General features: G+C 39.3%; 1 protein-coding gene across 1 annotated transcript in view; it reads right to left on the bottom strand.

The window, feature by feature from the left end:
• Positions 1 to 14163, bottom strand: part of si:dkey-79d12.5 (maternal B9.15 protein) — a 62488-nt gene that overhangs the window by 32638 nt on the left and 15687 nt on the right. The gene's annotated exons all lie outside the window — the stretch shown is intronic.

Here is a 14163-nt window from a genome sequence, read left to right as displayed (position 1 = left end):
AGCTCAGGAATAAAAATTACTCTATGATACGTGATTCATCTTCTCCCTTTGTGGATCTCCAGCTGCACATATATATATATACAGTCATGGCCGAAATTATCGGCACCCCTGGAATTTTCCCAGAAAATGCACTATTTCTCCCAGAAAATTGTTGCAATTACAAATGTTTTTGTATATACATATTTATTTCCTTTATGTGCATTGGAACAACACAAAAAAACAGAGAAAGAAAGCCAAATCTGACATCATGTCACACAGAACTCCAAAAATGGGCCGGACAAAATTATTGGCACCCTTTCAAAATTGTGGGTAAATCGTTTTATTTCAAGCATATGATGCTCATTTGAACTCACCTGTGGCAAGAAACAGGTGCTGGCAATATAGCAGTCACACCTGAAGCCAGTTAAAATGGAGAAAAGTTGACTCCACCTTTCTGTTGTGTGTCTGAGTGTGCCACACTAAGCATGGAGAACAGAAGGAAGAGCAGAGAATTGTCTGAGGACTTGAGAACAAAACTTGTGGAAAAATATCAACAATCTCAAGGCTACAAGTCCATCTCCAGAGATCTTCATGTTCCTTTGTCCACTGTGTGCAACATATTCAAGAAGTTCACAACACATGGCACTGTAGCTAATCTCCCTGGACGTGGAAGGAACAGAAAAATTGATAAAAGACTGCAACAAAGGATAGTCCGAATGGTGGATAAACAACCCCAATCATCTTCAAAACATTTTCAAGCTGTTCTGCAGACTCAGGGTGCAACAGTGTCAGCTTGAACTATCCGTCGACATCTGAACGAAATGAAACGCTATGGCAGGAGAGCCAGGAGGACCCCACTGCTGACACAGAAACATAAAAAAGCCAGACTGGAGTTTGCCAAAATGTACTTGAGGAAGCCAAAATCCTTCTGGGCGAACGTCTTGTGGACAGATGAGACCAAGGTAGAGCTTTTTGGTAAAGCTCATCATTCTACTGTTTACAGAAAATGGAATGAGGCCTACGAAAAAAAGAACACAGTACCAACAGTCAAACATGGTGGAGGTTCTAAGATGTTTTGGGGATGTTTTGCTGCCTCTGACTGTATGCAAGGCATCATGAAATCTGAAGACTACCAAAAGATATTGGGGCGCAATGTAGGGCCCAGTGTCAGAAAGTTGGGTCTGCGTCAGAGGTCATGGGTGTTCCAGCAGGACAATGACCCCAAACATACCTCTAAAAGCACTCAGAAATGGTTGAAGACAAAGCGTTGGAGAGTTCTGAAGTGGCCAGCAATGAGTCCGGATCTAAATCCGATTGAACACTTATGGAGAGATCTCAAAATTGCTGTTGGGAGAAGGCGCCCTTCAAATCTGAGAGACCTTGAGCAGTTTGCAAAAGAAGAGTGGTCGGAAATTCCAGTTGAGAGGTGTAACAAGCTTGTTGATGGTTATAGGAAGCGCTTGATTTCAGTTATTTTTTCCAAAGGGCGTGCAACCAAATATTAAGTAGAGGGTGCCAATAATTTTGTCCAGCCTGGTTTTTGAGTTTTGTGTGAAATGATGTTATATTTGGCTTTTTTTCTCTGTTTTTTTGTGTTGTTCCAATGCACATAAAGGAAATAAACATGTGTATACCAAAACATTTGTAATTGCAACAATTTTCTGGGAGAAATGGTGCATTTTCAAGGAAAATTCCAGGGGTGTCGATAATTTCAGCCATGACTGTATACTAGGGGGCTCTGCCCTCTGCTCGCTTCACTCGCCAACCCCCGCTAGTCATTGCCCGGATCTGCTGCTTGCAACGAATCATGCTGTGCTTTTGGATAAACTTGAATATCAACTCTGTCTTTGATATCTCCGTCTTTTGAAACTTTTATCGCTGACAATTCATTGCATGTTGGTTTATTATATATGCGAGCGTGATCTTTCGGATTCATATAGAAATCCTAGAAAACTTTGTCCATGTTTTTCAGATAAATTTTATGTAAAGTGCAATACTTTTGGACGTATGGATTTGTATCCATTATTGGCTGTAGAAATTATTATACGTCCGATCGTTTAACTCTTTCGATTCTATGTTGCATTGCTTCTCTGTGAGCATAAATATAAACATGATCAAATTGTGGTTTCTTTGAAATTAAACTTGTAGTTGCTTTAATTGTTGCAGGACCACAGATTCTCATAGCGTTATGATCCTGAATCTTGTAAATCTACGTTTTGAGCATTGAATGATGCAAAAGCAAACAGATTATTGTAGATTCGGATACTTTGCCTGTAGTGTTTGTGGATTTCACTTTCACCAAATAACAAATCTTTTATTTCTCGTGGATACGCCTCTTCATTTGGAAGAAACACTACTTTCCCTGATGGCAACACGAATTAGATGATCTACAAGTCTCCAACTTAAACGTTAAAGACGAACAATATCTACATACTTCTGTCATATCACCTATATCCATATATTCAATCTCTTTTTGCTGTTCCATTGTTTCACTGAGTAATAATAATTTCCATTTGTTAGCTCTAATGCGATCTTTACTATCAGTTTTTTGAGACTTTCGAATTTTAGTACTGTACTTTCATAATCTCTAACCTGCTCTGCATGTGTATCGCATCAATGTTTTTGAAACTCTTTACAACTAGGGGGCTCCGCCCCCTGCTCGCTTCGCTCGCCAACCCCTGGTGTTGGGAATGACAAAGAGCGTGATGTATGAATGAGATATAGAATAGTGTGAAGGTGTAGATGATGCAAATAGAAAGCAAACAATAAAGTGTGTGGCACAGTGTAAAGGTTTATTGGAAAATTTCTTTGTACACGCCGTTTAAGTGTAAAAGGTAATTCCAGGTCAGAACTTGTAAGGTCAATGAAGATGGTCATTATCGTGATCAGAGTCAACTTTGTCAGAGCTTAGAAAGAGTTGTGTCTCTCCAGGAAGTAATGCAATGACTTGGGTATTTATGTTTTCCACATTAATATTTTTTGGACATAATATAGTGCGTTGTGTTAAAAGGGGCATTTGGTCTAATGAGATTGCTGTTCCAAATCTCTCTGTAACTAAGTCGTTGCAGATAAAGGCTTGAGGAATTGTAATAATATGTGGCTGAAGTCCATCTGTATTGGTGAGTGTACCATCTCTCAGTTGTAATAAGCAATTGTTATGATCTGGTTCTGGACATCGTATCTTTTTTACTAACTGTATCTTTTGAAAGCAATGCCAATTGTCTGCGTATTTTAAGGTGCATTGAACAATAGCTGAGTGCATGGCATCTGGAAGAATAGCTAATCACTGTTTAAAATCTCCTCCTCATAAAAGTACCTTTCCTCCAAATCGAATATTATTATTCATAAACGTTTGTAGAAGTTTATGAATGGTGTTGAGTAAGTGACTTCATGCCATTGTACATTCATCAATAAACAACATTTTTTGAAGACGGATGTCACGTGCAGTGCCCACCGTTAATGTTCATAGTGGATACCGATTTGTAGGATCTAATGCAGTTGATAAAGATTTCACTTTCAGGTACATCGTCAGTTAGAATCTTCTATAGATATTCAGTATATGAATGTAAAGAAGGCAGTCTAATTTGACCCTTTTGACAACAACGTCTAAATGTATTACTTGTATTGCCAGTTGTTTCTTCAGGGAAGTGAACTGAATGACAATGATTGCAAATGACATTCATTAATCGGAATGAATTTTTCCGGGGTATGTTTTGCTTGTGCCGTTTGAGAGGCGCGTTGTTGCATATGTAGTATTTGGGACGTGTTGTTTTGGAGCTGTAATCGATTTGCCTGTGCTGTGTGAGACGCCCGTTGTAGCCTTCCTTGCCGTTAACGTATGTCTGAGACGGGAGGTGTTTCGTTTTGAATCCGTGCCTGTTGCGATGCAGCACTTTGATTGATAGTTTGTGTCATGTGGATCCAGGATGTAGATTTGTGCATATTTGCGTTGTTGATTTGTTTCAGGGTGCACTGTTCCAATGCGATGCAGTATTTGTGCACATATGGGAAAGCAGTATGGGCCATTGCCTTTTGGTGGCCTGATATTTACTAAAAGCAAATGAACTATTGTAGGATCTAACGCAGTTCATAAAGTTTTTACTTTTAGGTACATCGTTAGTTAGAAGCTGTAGTTGAGCTTTGCGTTTTTGGAGTCGAGACATTTTTTCTTTTAGAAATATGGATAAGTAATAAGAAGTATTGCACTCACTGTTAATATGGAGACTTTTCTGCGGTTGAACGGTTAATAGTGCCTTATGGTAATGAGATCCACCTATGCTGCATAGCCGTCTATTTTGTTGTTTCTTTCGTGTTCGTGTGTTTGTTCCTGTTATCCTTTCCTTTTCGTTTTGTACCCGTGACCGTGTATTCATGACTTGTTTCAATATGTTTCCTTTTCTGCAGTTGAACGGTTAATAGTGCTTTATTGTAAGGAGATCCACCAATGCGGACACCTATGCTGTCTAGTGTGAAGGTGCTGACGTTCACTTTAGAATATGTGGCTTTGGGTGTGACTTCTTATGGATGTGGGTGGGGGGTGGGGAGGGGGGTTGTTGAGGATTGTTGTTGCGCGAGCGTCTTCTTTCTTTTTGTGTTCCTGTGTCTTGTTGAATCCCCCTCTTTGTGTGTGTCTCGTCCCTCGCTTGTAGGGTCTGTGGGGTGGTTTTGTGTTCTTTTTTTTGTGTTCCATGGGCTTGTTGAATTCCCCTCTTAGTGTGTTTCCCGTCCGGTGCCTGTGGGGGGGGGGGGGGGGGGTGCCTTGCTGTTGTGTGCGGGCCTCTTTTTTTTTTTTTTTTTTTTTTTTTTTTCGGGTCTAGTTTCGTGTGCAATGTGTTTCGTGCTTTTCCTGCGTTTGACTTTGCGCCTCATTTCTCCTTTTTGTATGTGCTCACTCCTTTTTTCTGTGGTCTTGTCCGCCACTCGCGGCCCCCTCGTCCGCCTTTGTCGCCCTCTTTTCTCCGCCTTTCTCCGACTCTCGCGGACTCTTTTTGCGCCTGCGCCTCTCGCGGCCCCTCATCCGCCTCTCTCGCCCTCTTTTGTCCGCCTTTCTCGGCTCCTCAGCCGACTCTCGTGGACTCTTTTTGCGCCTGCGCAGTACGTCTTTTTGCAGCTACGGCCCATGGCCGGATGTGCCTGCGTCCATCATCCGGTTTAGCATTCTCGGTTAGTAATATGGATGTTCTACTTTGTCTTCTACTCTTTGTCTTTCATTTCCGCCCCCACTTGGACCTGTTAGGTTTTCAGTTCCACTTGGTCCAGGCTGATTATAACTTTCCTTATTTTCTGAATTTACACTTAGATTATTATTGTTCTTTTTTGAATTCTTTTCTCTCCCACGCTTTTGGGCCTCTTTTCGACACGTTGCCCTTTCTTCTTCACTTAGCCATTGACGTTTCATCTAGAACGTATAAAATTATTGTCCAGAAAAGGACTGCAGCGAAGGAAACTAATATAATGTATGTCTTGTATTAAAATGAGGACAACGTAAAAATTTATAAGAGCTGAGAGCACAGGAACTGTGTCTGACAATAGCATTCACACAAATGAGTGCTGAGTGGACCGTGGGCGTGGTTAAATGTCTTGGCACAAAGTCATCTCACGGGACTTGAAATTATCTCTCCAAAAAAGTGTTGTCTCGTCCCAAGATTTTTTTATATAATGGATATATATATATATATATATATAACTAACAGCTTAAAGTAAGGATGAACTCAGAAATGTTCATTTTGTTAAATACAGTGTAGAAAGGTGCTATATTGGCGCCCGACCCGGCACAGAGAGATACAGAGGCACACGTAAAAGAAACCAAGCTTTTATTTTCTCTTCACCTGGGGGCCACGTCTTCCCTCAGCCCTAACACAGTCCCACAAGCACAAACAAGTCACAAAAGCCAACAAATAGCACACTGGTCTTCACCACCACTCCTCCTGGCAAGCATTGTCCTCCTCCTCCTCCTGACTCTCGCTGCCCGAGTGGTGGCTGCTGGCTCCTTTATAAGGCACCCAGAAGTGTTCCAGGTGCTTGATTGCCCATTTCCGGCTGCACTTCCGGGTGTGGCGAAAACACAGCCCATAAGGACTCAGCAGCTCCTGCTGCAGCACCCCCTGGTGGTGCCTTTGGCTCCCAACAGGGCTGCACCAAACTTCAACTCCCATGAAGCCCTGCGAGAGTTTGAGGCACTGTTGCAAACCAGGGGGTTGCCATCTAGCGTCCCGGGGGAGGTATTGGGTAGCCCATGCTTGCTCCCCTGGAATATATACTGAAGGGGCGTCCCAGCCAGGCATAGGCTCCGGCTGTCCGCCACAACATCCAAAACATTACTAGTATTCCTAAAGGCTATTACTATTTGAAATGACTGATTTTTAATTTATTATTCACATTTGACTGCAAAGTCCAATTTCAGCAGCCGTTCCTTCAGTCTCCGAATAGTAAACTTCCATAGCTTATCCTTAGTTATTTTAAACATAAATGGTTTATTAGAGAAACCTTTGTAATTGTATCAGCACCACTGAAACCTGTTATTCTGTTCACTTGACTTGAAAGGAACTGACATTCCTAAAGATCAGTTCTGGGTTCCAAAATGCCCAAAATGAAACCGCTTTATCAAGAAACAGGTCAGTCTGTGTTTTTTTTTATTTCTCAGAATGAGGGTTATTCCATGTGACACATTGCCAAGTAACCGAAGATTTCATGCAAAGGCATCTTTTAGATTTTTATGAGAAGGCAAACAGGATCTAACCAGGATAGTCAACGAAGGAGAAGTATAAGAGGAGATGTACATTCGAGTCAGTAATTTGAGAAACAAGTTGGCTTCTCCCTTAAATACACGCCAAATACCAGTGTTGCTGCAACCGAGAAAAGACGACTCCAAGAGCAGATTTTCAAAGATGAAGCCATATCTGCAATCGGCAAATAAAAAGAAAATTGTAAAATGGGCAAAAGAACAGACATTGGACAGAAGATGACTGGAAAAGCGTTATTTTTGCCAGCATCCTGGCGACGTCTTTTCATTGCTGCAGACGACACTGGTATTTGGCGTATATTAGTAACACTAGTATTGTACAGTATATAGAAAGGAGAAATATTTGTTAATTTGCAAACTTACTCTCTCTGCTTTGTGTTTTCCGTAAGCTCGTGATTAGGGCTTTTAAAATGTGCTTAGTACATGCGCCGGTGAACTTTTCCTTCTTCTCAATGTTATTAAAGGATGTCACCTGCAGATGTTATAAACTGACATACACACAAGTGTGGTTAGCAGAGTAAAATGCCGTTGCTCCTCAATTAGTCATCTCCCTGTCGGCTGCATGTAGACAGTCATACACGGAGTTACTGGCATGAGTGACATAATAGTCTGTCATGCAGAACTGAACTGTGGCATGCTTCGAAGACAAGGAAATCTCCTGTGCTGTTTCCAACGTCAACGGGAGATGGCGCTGAAGGCCGCATTGACGAGGGACAGACGGGGACCTCCGTGAGCCCTAACTGGTTCATGCTGCAGTGCACACCCCGAGTTATTGATCTCACGGCTCACTTAACCTTGTAAGTATGGTGTGAGGGTATCGCGTCTGGGCGATAAACCTAAATCGGAAGCAAACGCAAGGCTCCAAACTTTATGGGAACTGAACCTCGAATGGCCCTTACTGTGTTCACGTTTTGCGATTTAAAAGCACGTGCTGTGGTGCAGCTGGGTACTGTTTGATAATTAACCCTTTAACGCACCGGGTTTTATTCATATTGCAGCTGGCACTGGAACGTAAATGCACGAGCCCATGCGCGTGATGATCAAAACTCCGCCCCATATCCTGACACTATCCAATCGACGCTCTTTCACTGCCGGCAAGCTCCCATGGCAACCAATCACAACGACTAAATGAGCCCTTGTATTTCATACCCATGGGGATTTAAACGGGAACTTGACTTTCACCCGCTGTGCTATATGCCTTCGTCTAGCTGCATTAGAGATGTCGTACTTAACATGGAAAAGGGACTGATTTTTTTTCACGCTGATTTCGTGGAGTGATTCCCCCATTTCTCTTTAGGCGACAGTGGAAATTTTCAAAAGGATATTAACAAAAATGGCCGACAAGCAGCCATATTTGCCTTATGGGGGGGGGGGGGGGGGGGTTGTTGGGGGGATGGGTGCAGTTCTTATTGTGGCGGGGATCAGGGTTTTATTACAATTGTCAAAAATCCCCCGCGAAGACAGAATAACTGGATCAATTAATACAACTCCAAATTGGAAATGTTTCTTTTTAGTATTACCCTTCTCCGTGTTACTACTAATTAATGTTTCGTTCACTGTTTAACTTGGCACTAAAATACATCTAAATAATTTTAATTTGTAATGTTTCAACGACTTATTAAAATCAGGAGCCAATATTCTAGCTGAAAGTTTCAGAAAAACCATGAATTGAATGCAGAGGAACAATACTAAGACTGAAGACGATAAAATTGCATACTTGGATCATTCTTGTGAAATCAAAATATTTCTTATTGTTATTTATTTCTTCTAAAGATATTTTTTTTACTCTCCAGTACCTGGACAATATATAATTTATTTGTTCTTCCATTCTTTCACACCTCCGTAGCTACTATTTAGATAGGTATCCTGTGTATTTATTTATTTATTTATAAGCACACACATCATCCTCATCATCAGCCTGCTGCTCAGTGCTGCTGTCATTAGACAGATTTCGTGCAGGCGAGAACAAGTTTCCTCCATGAGTCCCGATCACCCACATACACATAAAATATGTACTGTATATTTAATTTGAATTCACATTTTGTCTTAAGTAGAATCTAAAACCAAAATGCAGCAATTCACACTAATTTCAGGATGCATTTCACCATCATTTCCATGATGTATAGCGTCATCATTACTTCATTGCTTCATTTAAGTGATACCTAGATAACAGAATAGCACAAATCATAAGTATATGTTGATGCAGTCTGAGTACATGAAGATTACTTGGTCATTTCCAAAATGAGCAGCAAGGTGTCTTGACTGTGCTTGCAGTTGGTAATCTCCTGACCACATTAGTTATTATCATTATTTTTTTTTCCAAAGTGGCATATAACACCATTCTATGTTATGGTGTGCTGGGCTGGTAACATCACTTCAAGAGTGTTGCCCACCGAATCAACAGTCTAATTAAAATGGCAGGCTCACTTATATGATGCATTCTGGACCCCCTGAAGGTGGTAGCAAAGGAGAGGATTGAAACAAAACTGAGTGCCATTATAAACAATTCTGCACATCCTCTCACTGACACACTAACACTGAGGACTTTCAGCCAACAAATTATTCAGCAGAAGTGTGAAGAAATGCGACTGGGGGTCCTTTATGCCAACATCCATACACGTGCATGATGCCTCACTAGGATTACGACAGCCAACTCAGAACCTTTCTTTGTTTTGAATTTTTCTTGCTTTATAGTCATTCCAGTGTGTGTTCAGACCCAAGAGTGACTGTATATGTATTTATTTACTTATTTTTCTGTAAAATAAGTTTCTGTAAAAAGCCAAATTTCCCCCAGGGGAAAAATAAAAGTTCTATCTATCTATCTATCTATCTATCTATCTATCTATCTATCTATCTATCTATCTATCTATCTATCTATCTATCTATCTATCTATCTATCTATCTATCTATCTATTCACAAGTCCATGATATCAAATACTGCACTCTTAAAAATAATAGTTCTTTAGTGACAGTTTGCTGGGTTGTGTGGTTCCTTGTGGAGCTATTATTATCTATTCATGACTATTTATGGAACATGTTAGGGCTGTCTAAATAAAGGATTTGTTATGGACCCTACTTGTAGACGGTTCTGTTGCAAACCAAAAATGGTTCCCTATAGCATTGTCCTGAAGATCCACTTTGGCACCTTTATTTTTAAGAATGTATTGCAACTACTCAAGCCATGTCAGGTACAGTATCTACACTTTTTCTGGTTCTTTAATGACACATGTGGTTCTTTATTGGGTTGTGTGGTTCCTCATAGCTCTATTGCTTGACCAAGCACCTTCATTCTGGAAAGGGTTCTTTGTGCTTTGAAAAACTTCCTAATATGACGGACGTTCAAAACATTTCAGAACTTTTTTTAACTATTTATTAAGAATTTCAAAACTAAATGACATCACTTTTCTACATAGTCACCTTCGTTTGCGATGCAATTTTCCCAGCATCATATCATCTTTTTAATGCCCAGTTAAAACTCCTCCTGCTTTCACAGTTTCCAACAAAAATATAAAAGTGCGAAAACTTTTTGAACGTCCCTTGTATATAGAAAATTGAAATTGTTAATGTTTGGTAGGCTACCTAGCATGGCATTAACAAATTAAGAAAACATGAACATAGCCTGTGCTATTGTATGCAGTGAGAGTCCTTTTAAAATTATGATGCATTGGTATATCACAAATCCATTACCATTTATTCATGATTATTTACTATATGGAGCCAGTTACAGATCTAAATAAATAAAGGATCTTTCTGGAACCGTCATTTGGGTGGGTCTTTTGGGAACCATAAATGGTTCCCATATGGTATCACTCTGAAGCACCACAGTGGCACCTTTATTTTTAAGTGTGTAAGAGTCTTTCTTAACTAAATTATTGTAAAGGAATCAGAAATGTTTAATATTTTACAAGTTAAATATAAGGCTGCAATTTTTATTTAATCATTTATTTTTGTCTTTTTACTTGGCTTTGGAAAAGTATTTCATAATAGTGCTAACTTTGAGTGTCATAACAATATTAAAAAAAAGATTAACAAAACAAAGTGTTGCATGGTTTTTAATAAATACAGTCTAATGTTTTAAAAATTGTGTGAGTTGATGCAAATGAACATAAAAATGCTGATGAGCATGTTTTCTTTTAAACACTTAACAAATATTCTGCTGGAATTGATCAATTCATTACCTAATGTACTTAATTTTGTATGAAGTAATAAAACAGGAGTGCATTTATATTTTAAAGCAAGATGGAAATGCTCAAGTATTCATTCCATACTGTCACAATTTGAACCTTAACAATTTTTCATGAATTGTATATTGAAAAAAATATACTTTGCATGTTTTTGTCTATTAATTCATTCATGCATTCAAATTAATTCAGTTTTTCAATTCAAACTTCATTCCTGTTTGAGTCATAGGGAAAGGCTTATTGTTAAATAAGTGCTTAGTATTTTGCATCTCAGTACACCATCCTTTATATATTGAAACATATAAAGAAGATTTCAGCTTTGTTTTTTAATTTAAAATGCATGCCAAATATCAAGCCATTCATGCTAAATGACCCATTCTTTCTTTCTTTCTTTTTTTGTCAAGAAGTAGCAAATATATTATTATCTAGGTAGAACTGCTCAGTCCTAACGTTTTAAATTGTCAACTCCTAACCTTTTTGGAATCAATCATATTATATGAACTATAAAAAAACAGGAAAATAGATACTTAGTAGTTAATGTGGCTGTCTACATCAACTAGACATTGACTTGAACTTGCCAAAGTAAAGTTAATGAGTATACAAGAATGAAGCATTATGAATGGTTTGCACCCAACTGTGTATGACTGGAGGCTGGAACAAGATGATGAGTGGCACAAGTCAGAGTTCTTTCCGAGTCAACCCTGTTCATTATTATTGCAGTATTAAGTTGTAGGGGCACAGGTATGAGATAGGATGTCTTGCGTGATCGCAAAACATGGAGGCAATGCTTAATTCACGTTGATAGCATTGCCAGCTTGAGACTCAGTTCAGATTCTTAGAATGTGGATTAGAATAAAAGAATAGCCGGCCAAATGTTTCTAATAGTTGTTATGTGTATTTTGTTTATATAATTACTAACTTGTCACTCAAAAGTAGACAGTAATATTGCAAACATATACTAAGGGATACGTACCCTCCTGCTCCTCCTTCATCGTAATTAGAGTCATCAATGTTAATGTTCCACAGTAAAAAGTTAATTTATTTATTAGAGAAAGTTATGCCAGTGTGAAAAAGTAGTTGCCCCCGTTGACCTCAATAACTAATTGAATCCATTTTGGCAGAAATAATCTAAAGCAGATGTTTTCTGTACTTATGTGCTGGAGGAATTTGGGACTATTCCTCTTTTCAGAACTACTTCTGATCACTGACACTCATGAGTTTTTGAGCATAAATCACTAGATCAGGGCCCATCATATCTTATTGGGTTTAGATCTTGACATTGTCTAATCCATTCCAACATTCTAAAAGTTGTCAGTCACTGTGATGCAGACTTTACATTTTTCAGGCTAGTTTCTTGCAACACAATCCAAATGTATTTCAGTTTTATCTCACAGACAAATAGCTATACCTTCTCCTTGAGAACTGAGCAGAAGTCATGTTTCCTACAATGATTTTAAGTTCTCCATACAATAGATTCGTATGCTTGACCTTTGGGGGGATAGGGGGTTAAGGTCCTCACTGTGGAAGGCAAAGATTATATTTCTCTAGATATAACAGAGCTCACTTCAGTCAGTATATTCCACTTTAAATTCATCTGTACATTAAAAATTGCACTAGGACCCATGAGCATAATGCAGGTGCATTTTCATCCACTTGTGGCATAATGTCACCTAATCATTATTAAGAATATGTCTTAATCTGGGTACATGGCCATGGATGCCATATTTACTTGGCATATTTTTAATGATGAGGTGACATGCAAATTCCTAGATCCTGTAATTGGATTTTTAGCAATTCCTAGGAACTTTAAAGTTTGTTATTTTGGTATGATATTACTTCTGCTGTCCATAGACATGACTTTATTCCAATTCCAGATTCCAAATATTTATGGTTGATTTCAGGCATTTCCTTCAAATACAGTACGATGTTTTTCCTAGATCTTTTGTTCTGACGGCTTTACCATGATGACAAGGTACAAATTATTTTTTTTATATATCTGTCAGGACTGACAGCAAATAAAAGCAACTTTAAACAGATACTTTTGAAAACATTTCGCACGTGATGTATTAAATATTGAAGATGAATATGAAATTTTATGTCCTGGAAAACAGAGAATGTAGAGACAACCGGATAAAAGGTTGTTCAAAATCTTCCATTCTAGTTAGTTTAGGAGGATATAGGATTTATTTTTTAAACGCAATATGAGAAGATAAAGCGTTGCCCAGTTTAAATAGCAGAGCGTGTTTAATTGAGATAAAAATGATTGATTTATTGTGTGCTCTCCGTATCTTGAACATTGTTTCCTTGAAGTACGCAATCTTGCAATGAGATTTTATCCCCCTGCTGTGCTGTCAAACTGAAAAATGACGCGCTCGTTTTGGAAAACTAAAATTTGAGGCGGGCGTGAACTGCACACGACGTGTTTCGGTGTCCCCGCGTAACCTCAGCGCTGCGCCCATTTCTTAGGCCGAACTTTGACGCTGCACTCGGATTCCTCAGCGATGACTTTTCCAAGAAGTCCTGCCAAGAAAAACAGGCATCTGGCAGCTGTTTTCGGGAAATAACTGAGAGAGACAGCAGGGGAGCTGGGGCTGAAGCTGCCCCACATCTGTGCAAAGTGACAGCTTCCAATCTCCCCCCGAGTTCAGGACTTGCTTGGTCGAAACCCCACAAATCAAGTGACAAACACAGGTAACAGGGGTCGTTGTTTTGTGCACAACGGGTGTTGGGCGTGTCCGAGTTTGAAATGTCTGTTACCTTAAGTAAACTGAAAACGTGTGTGTGTGTGTCCCCAGAAGCGGAGGTATAAGCACGTGCTTGAGTGATGGGGTGTGCGCACGTGTCCCTTTGTGTGTCAAAGATGACTTCGGTATATGTGTGTGTGAATACAAGTACAGAGGTAGGGGACTTTGTTATAAAAGCTTTAAAAAAAAAAAGGTTTAAAAGAGTTTGCATGGTAAGGGAATGCGAGTGACTCCCAACAATTCTAGCCTGCTCTTCTGTAATGGAAGTGTGTCCTCACAGCAACTCCATAATTGATACATGCACTTCACTGTAAAGCTGTTACAAAGATGAAGACATCCAACCCATGGCCACACACATTTGTGTGCAAATAAATCACATGAGCATACATTTGCAAATTTCCCAACAGTCAACTGTCTAATTTCCTCTCTGTTGTCATACTGTACACATATGTTTCTTGAATGTATTTCACACACACGTCTTTGAACTCTTATTGTGGGTTTTACAGAGTGTCTTTTG

This window comes from Erpetoichthys calabaricus, chromosome 17 (assembly GCF_900747795.2).
Source record: "Erpetoichthys calabaricus chromosome 17, fErpCal1.3, whole genome shotgun sequence".
NCBI lineage: Eukaryota > Metazoa > Chordata > Cladistia > Polypteriformes > Polypteridae > Erpetoichthys > Erpetoichthys calabaricus.
The sequence above is the reverse complement of the archived record's forward strand: the minus strand, read 5'-3'. Positions and strand labels throughout refer to the sequence as shown.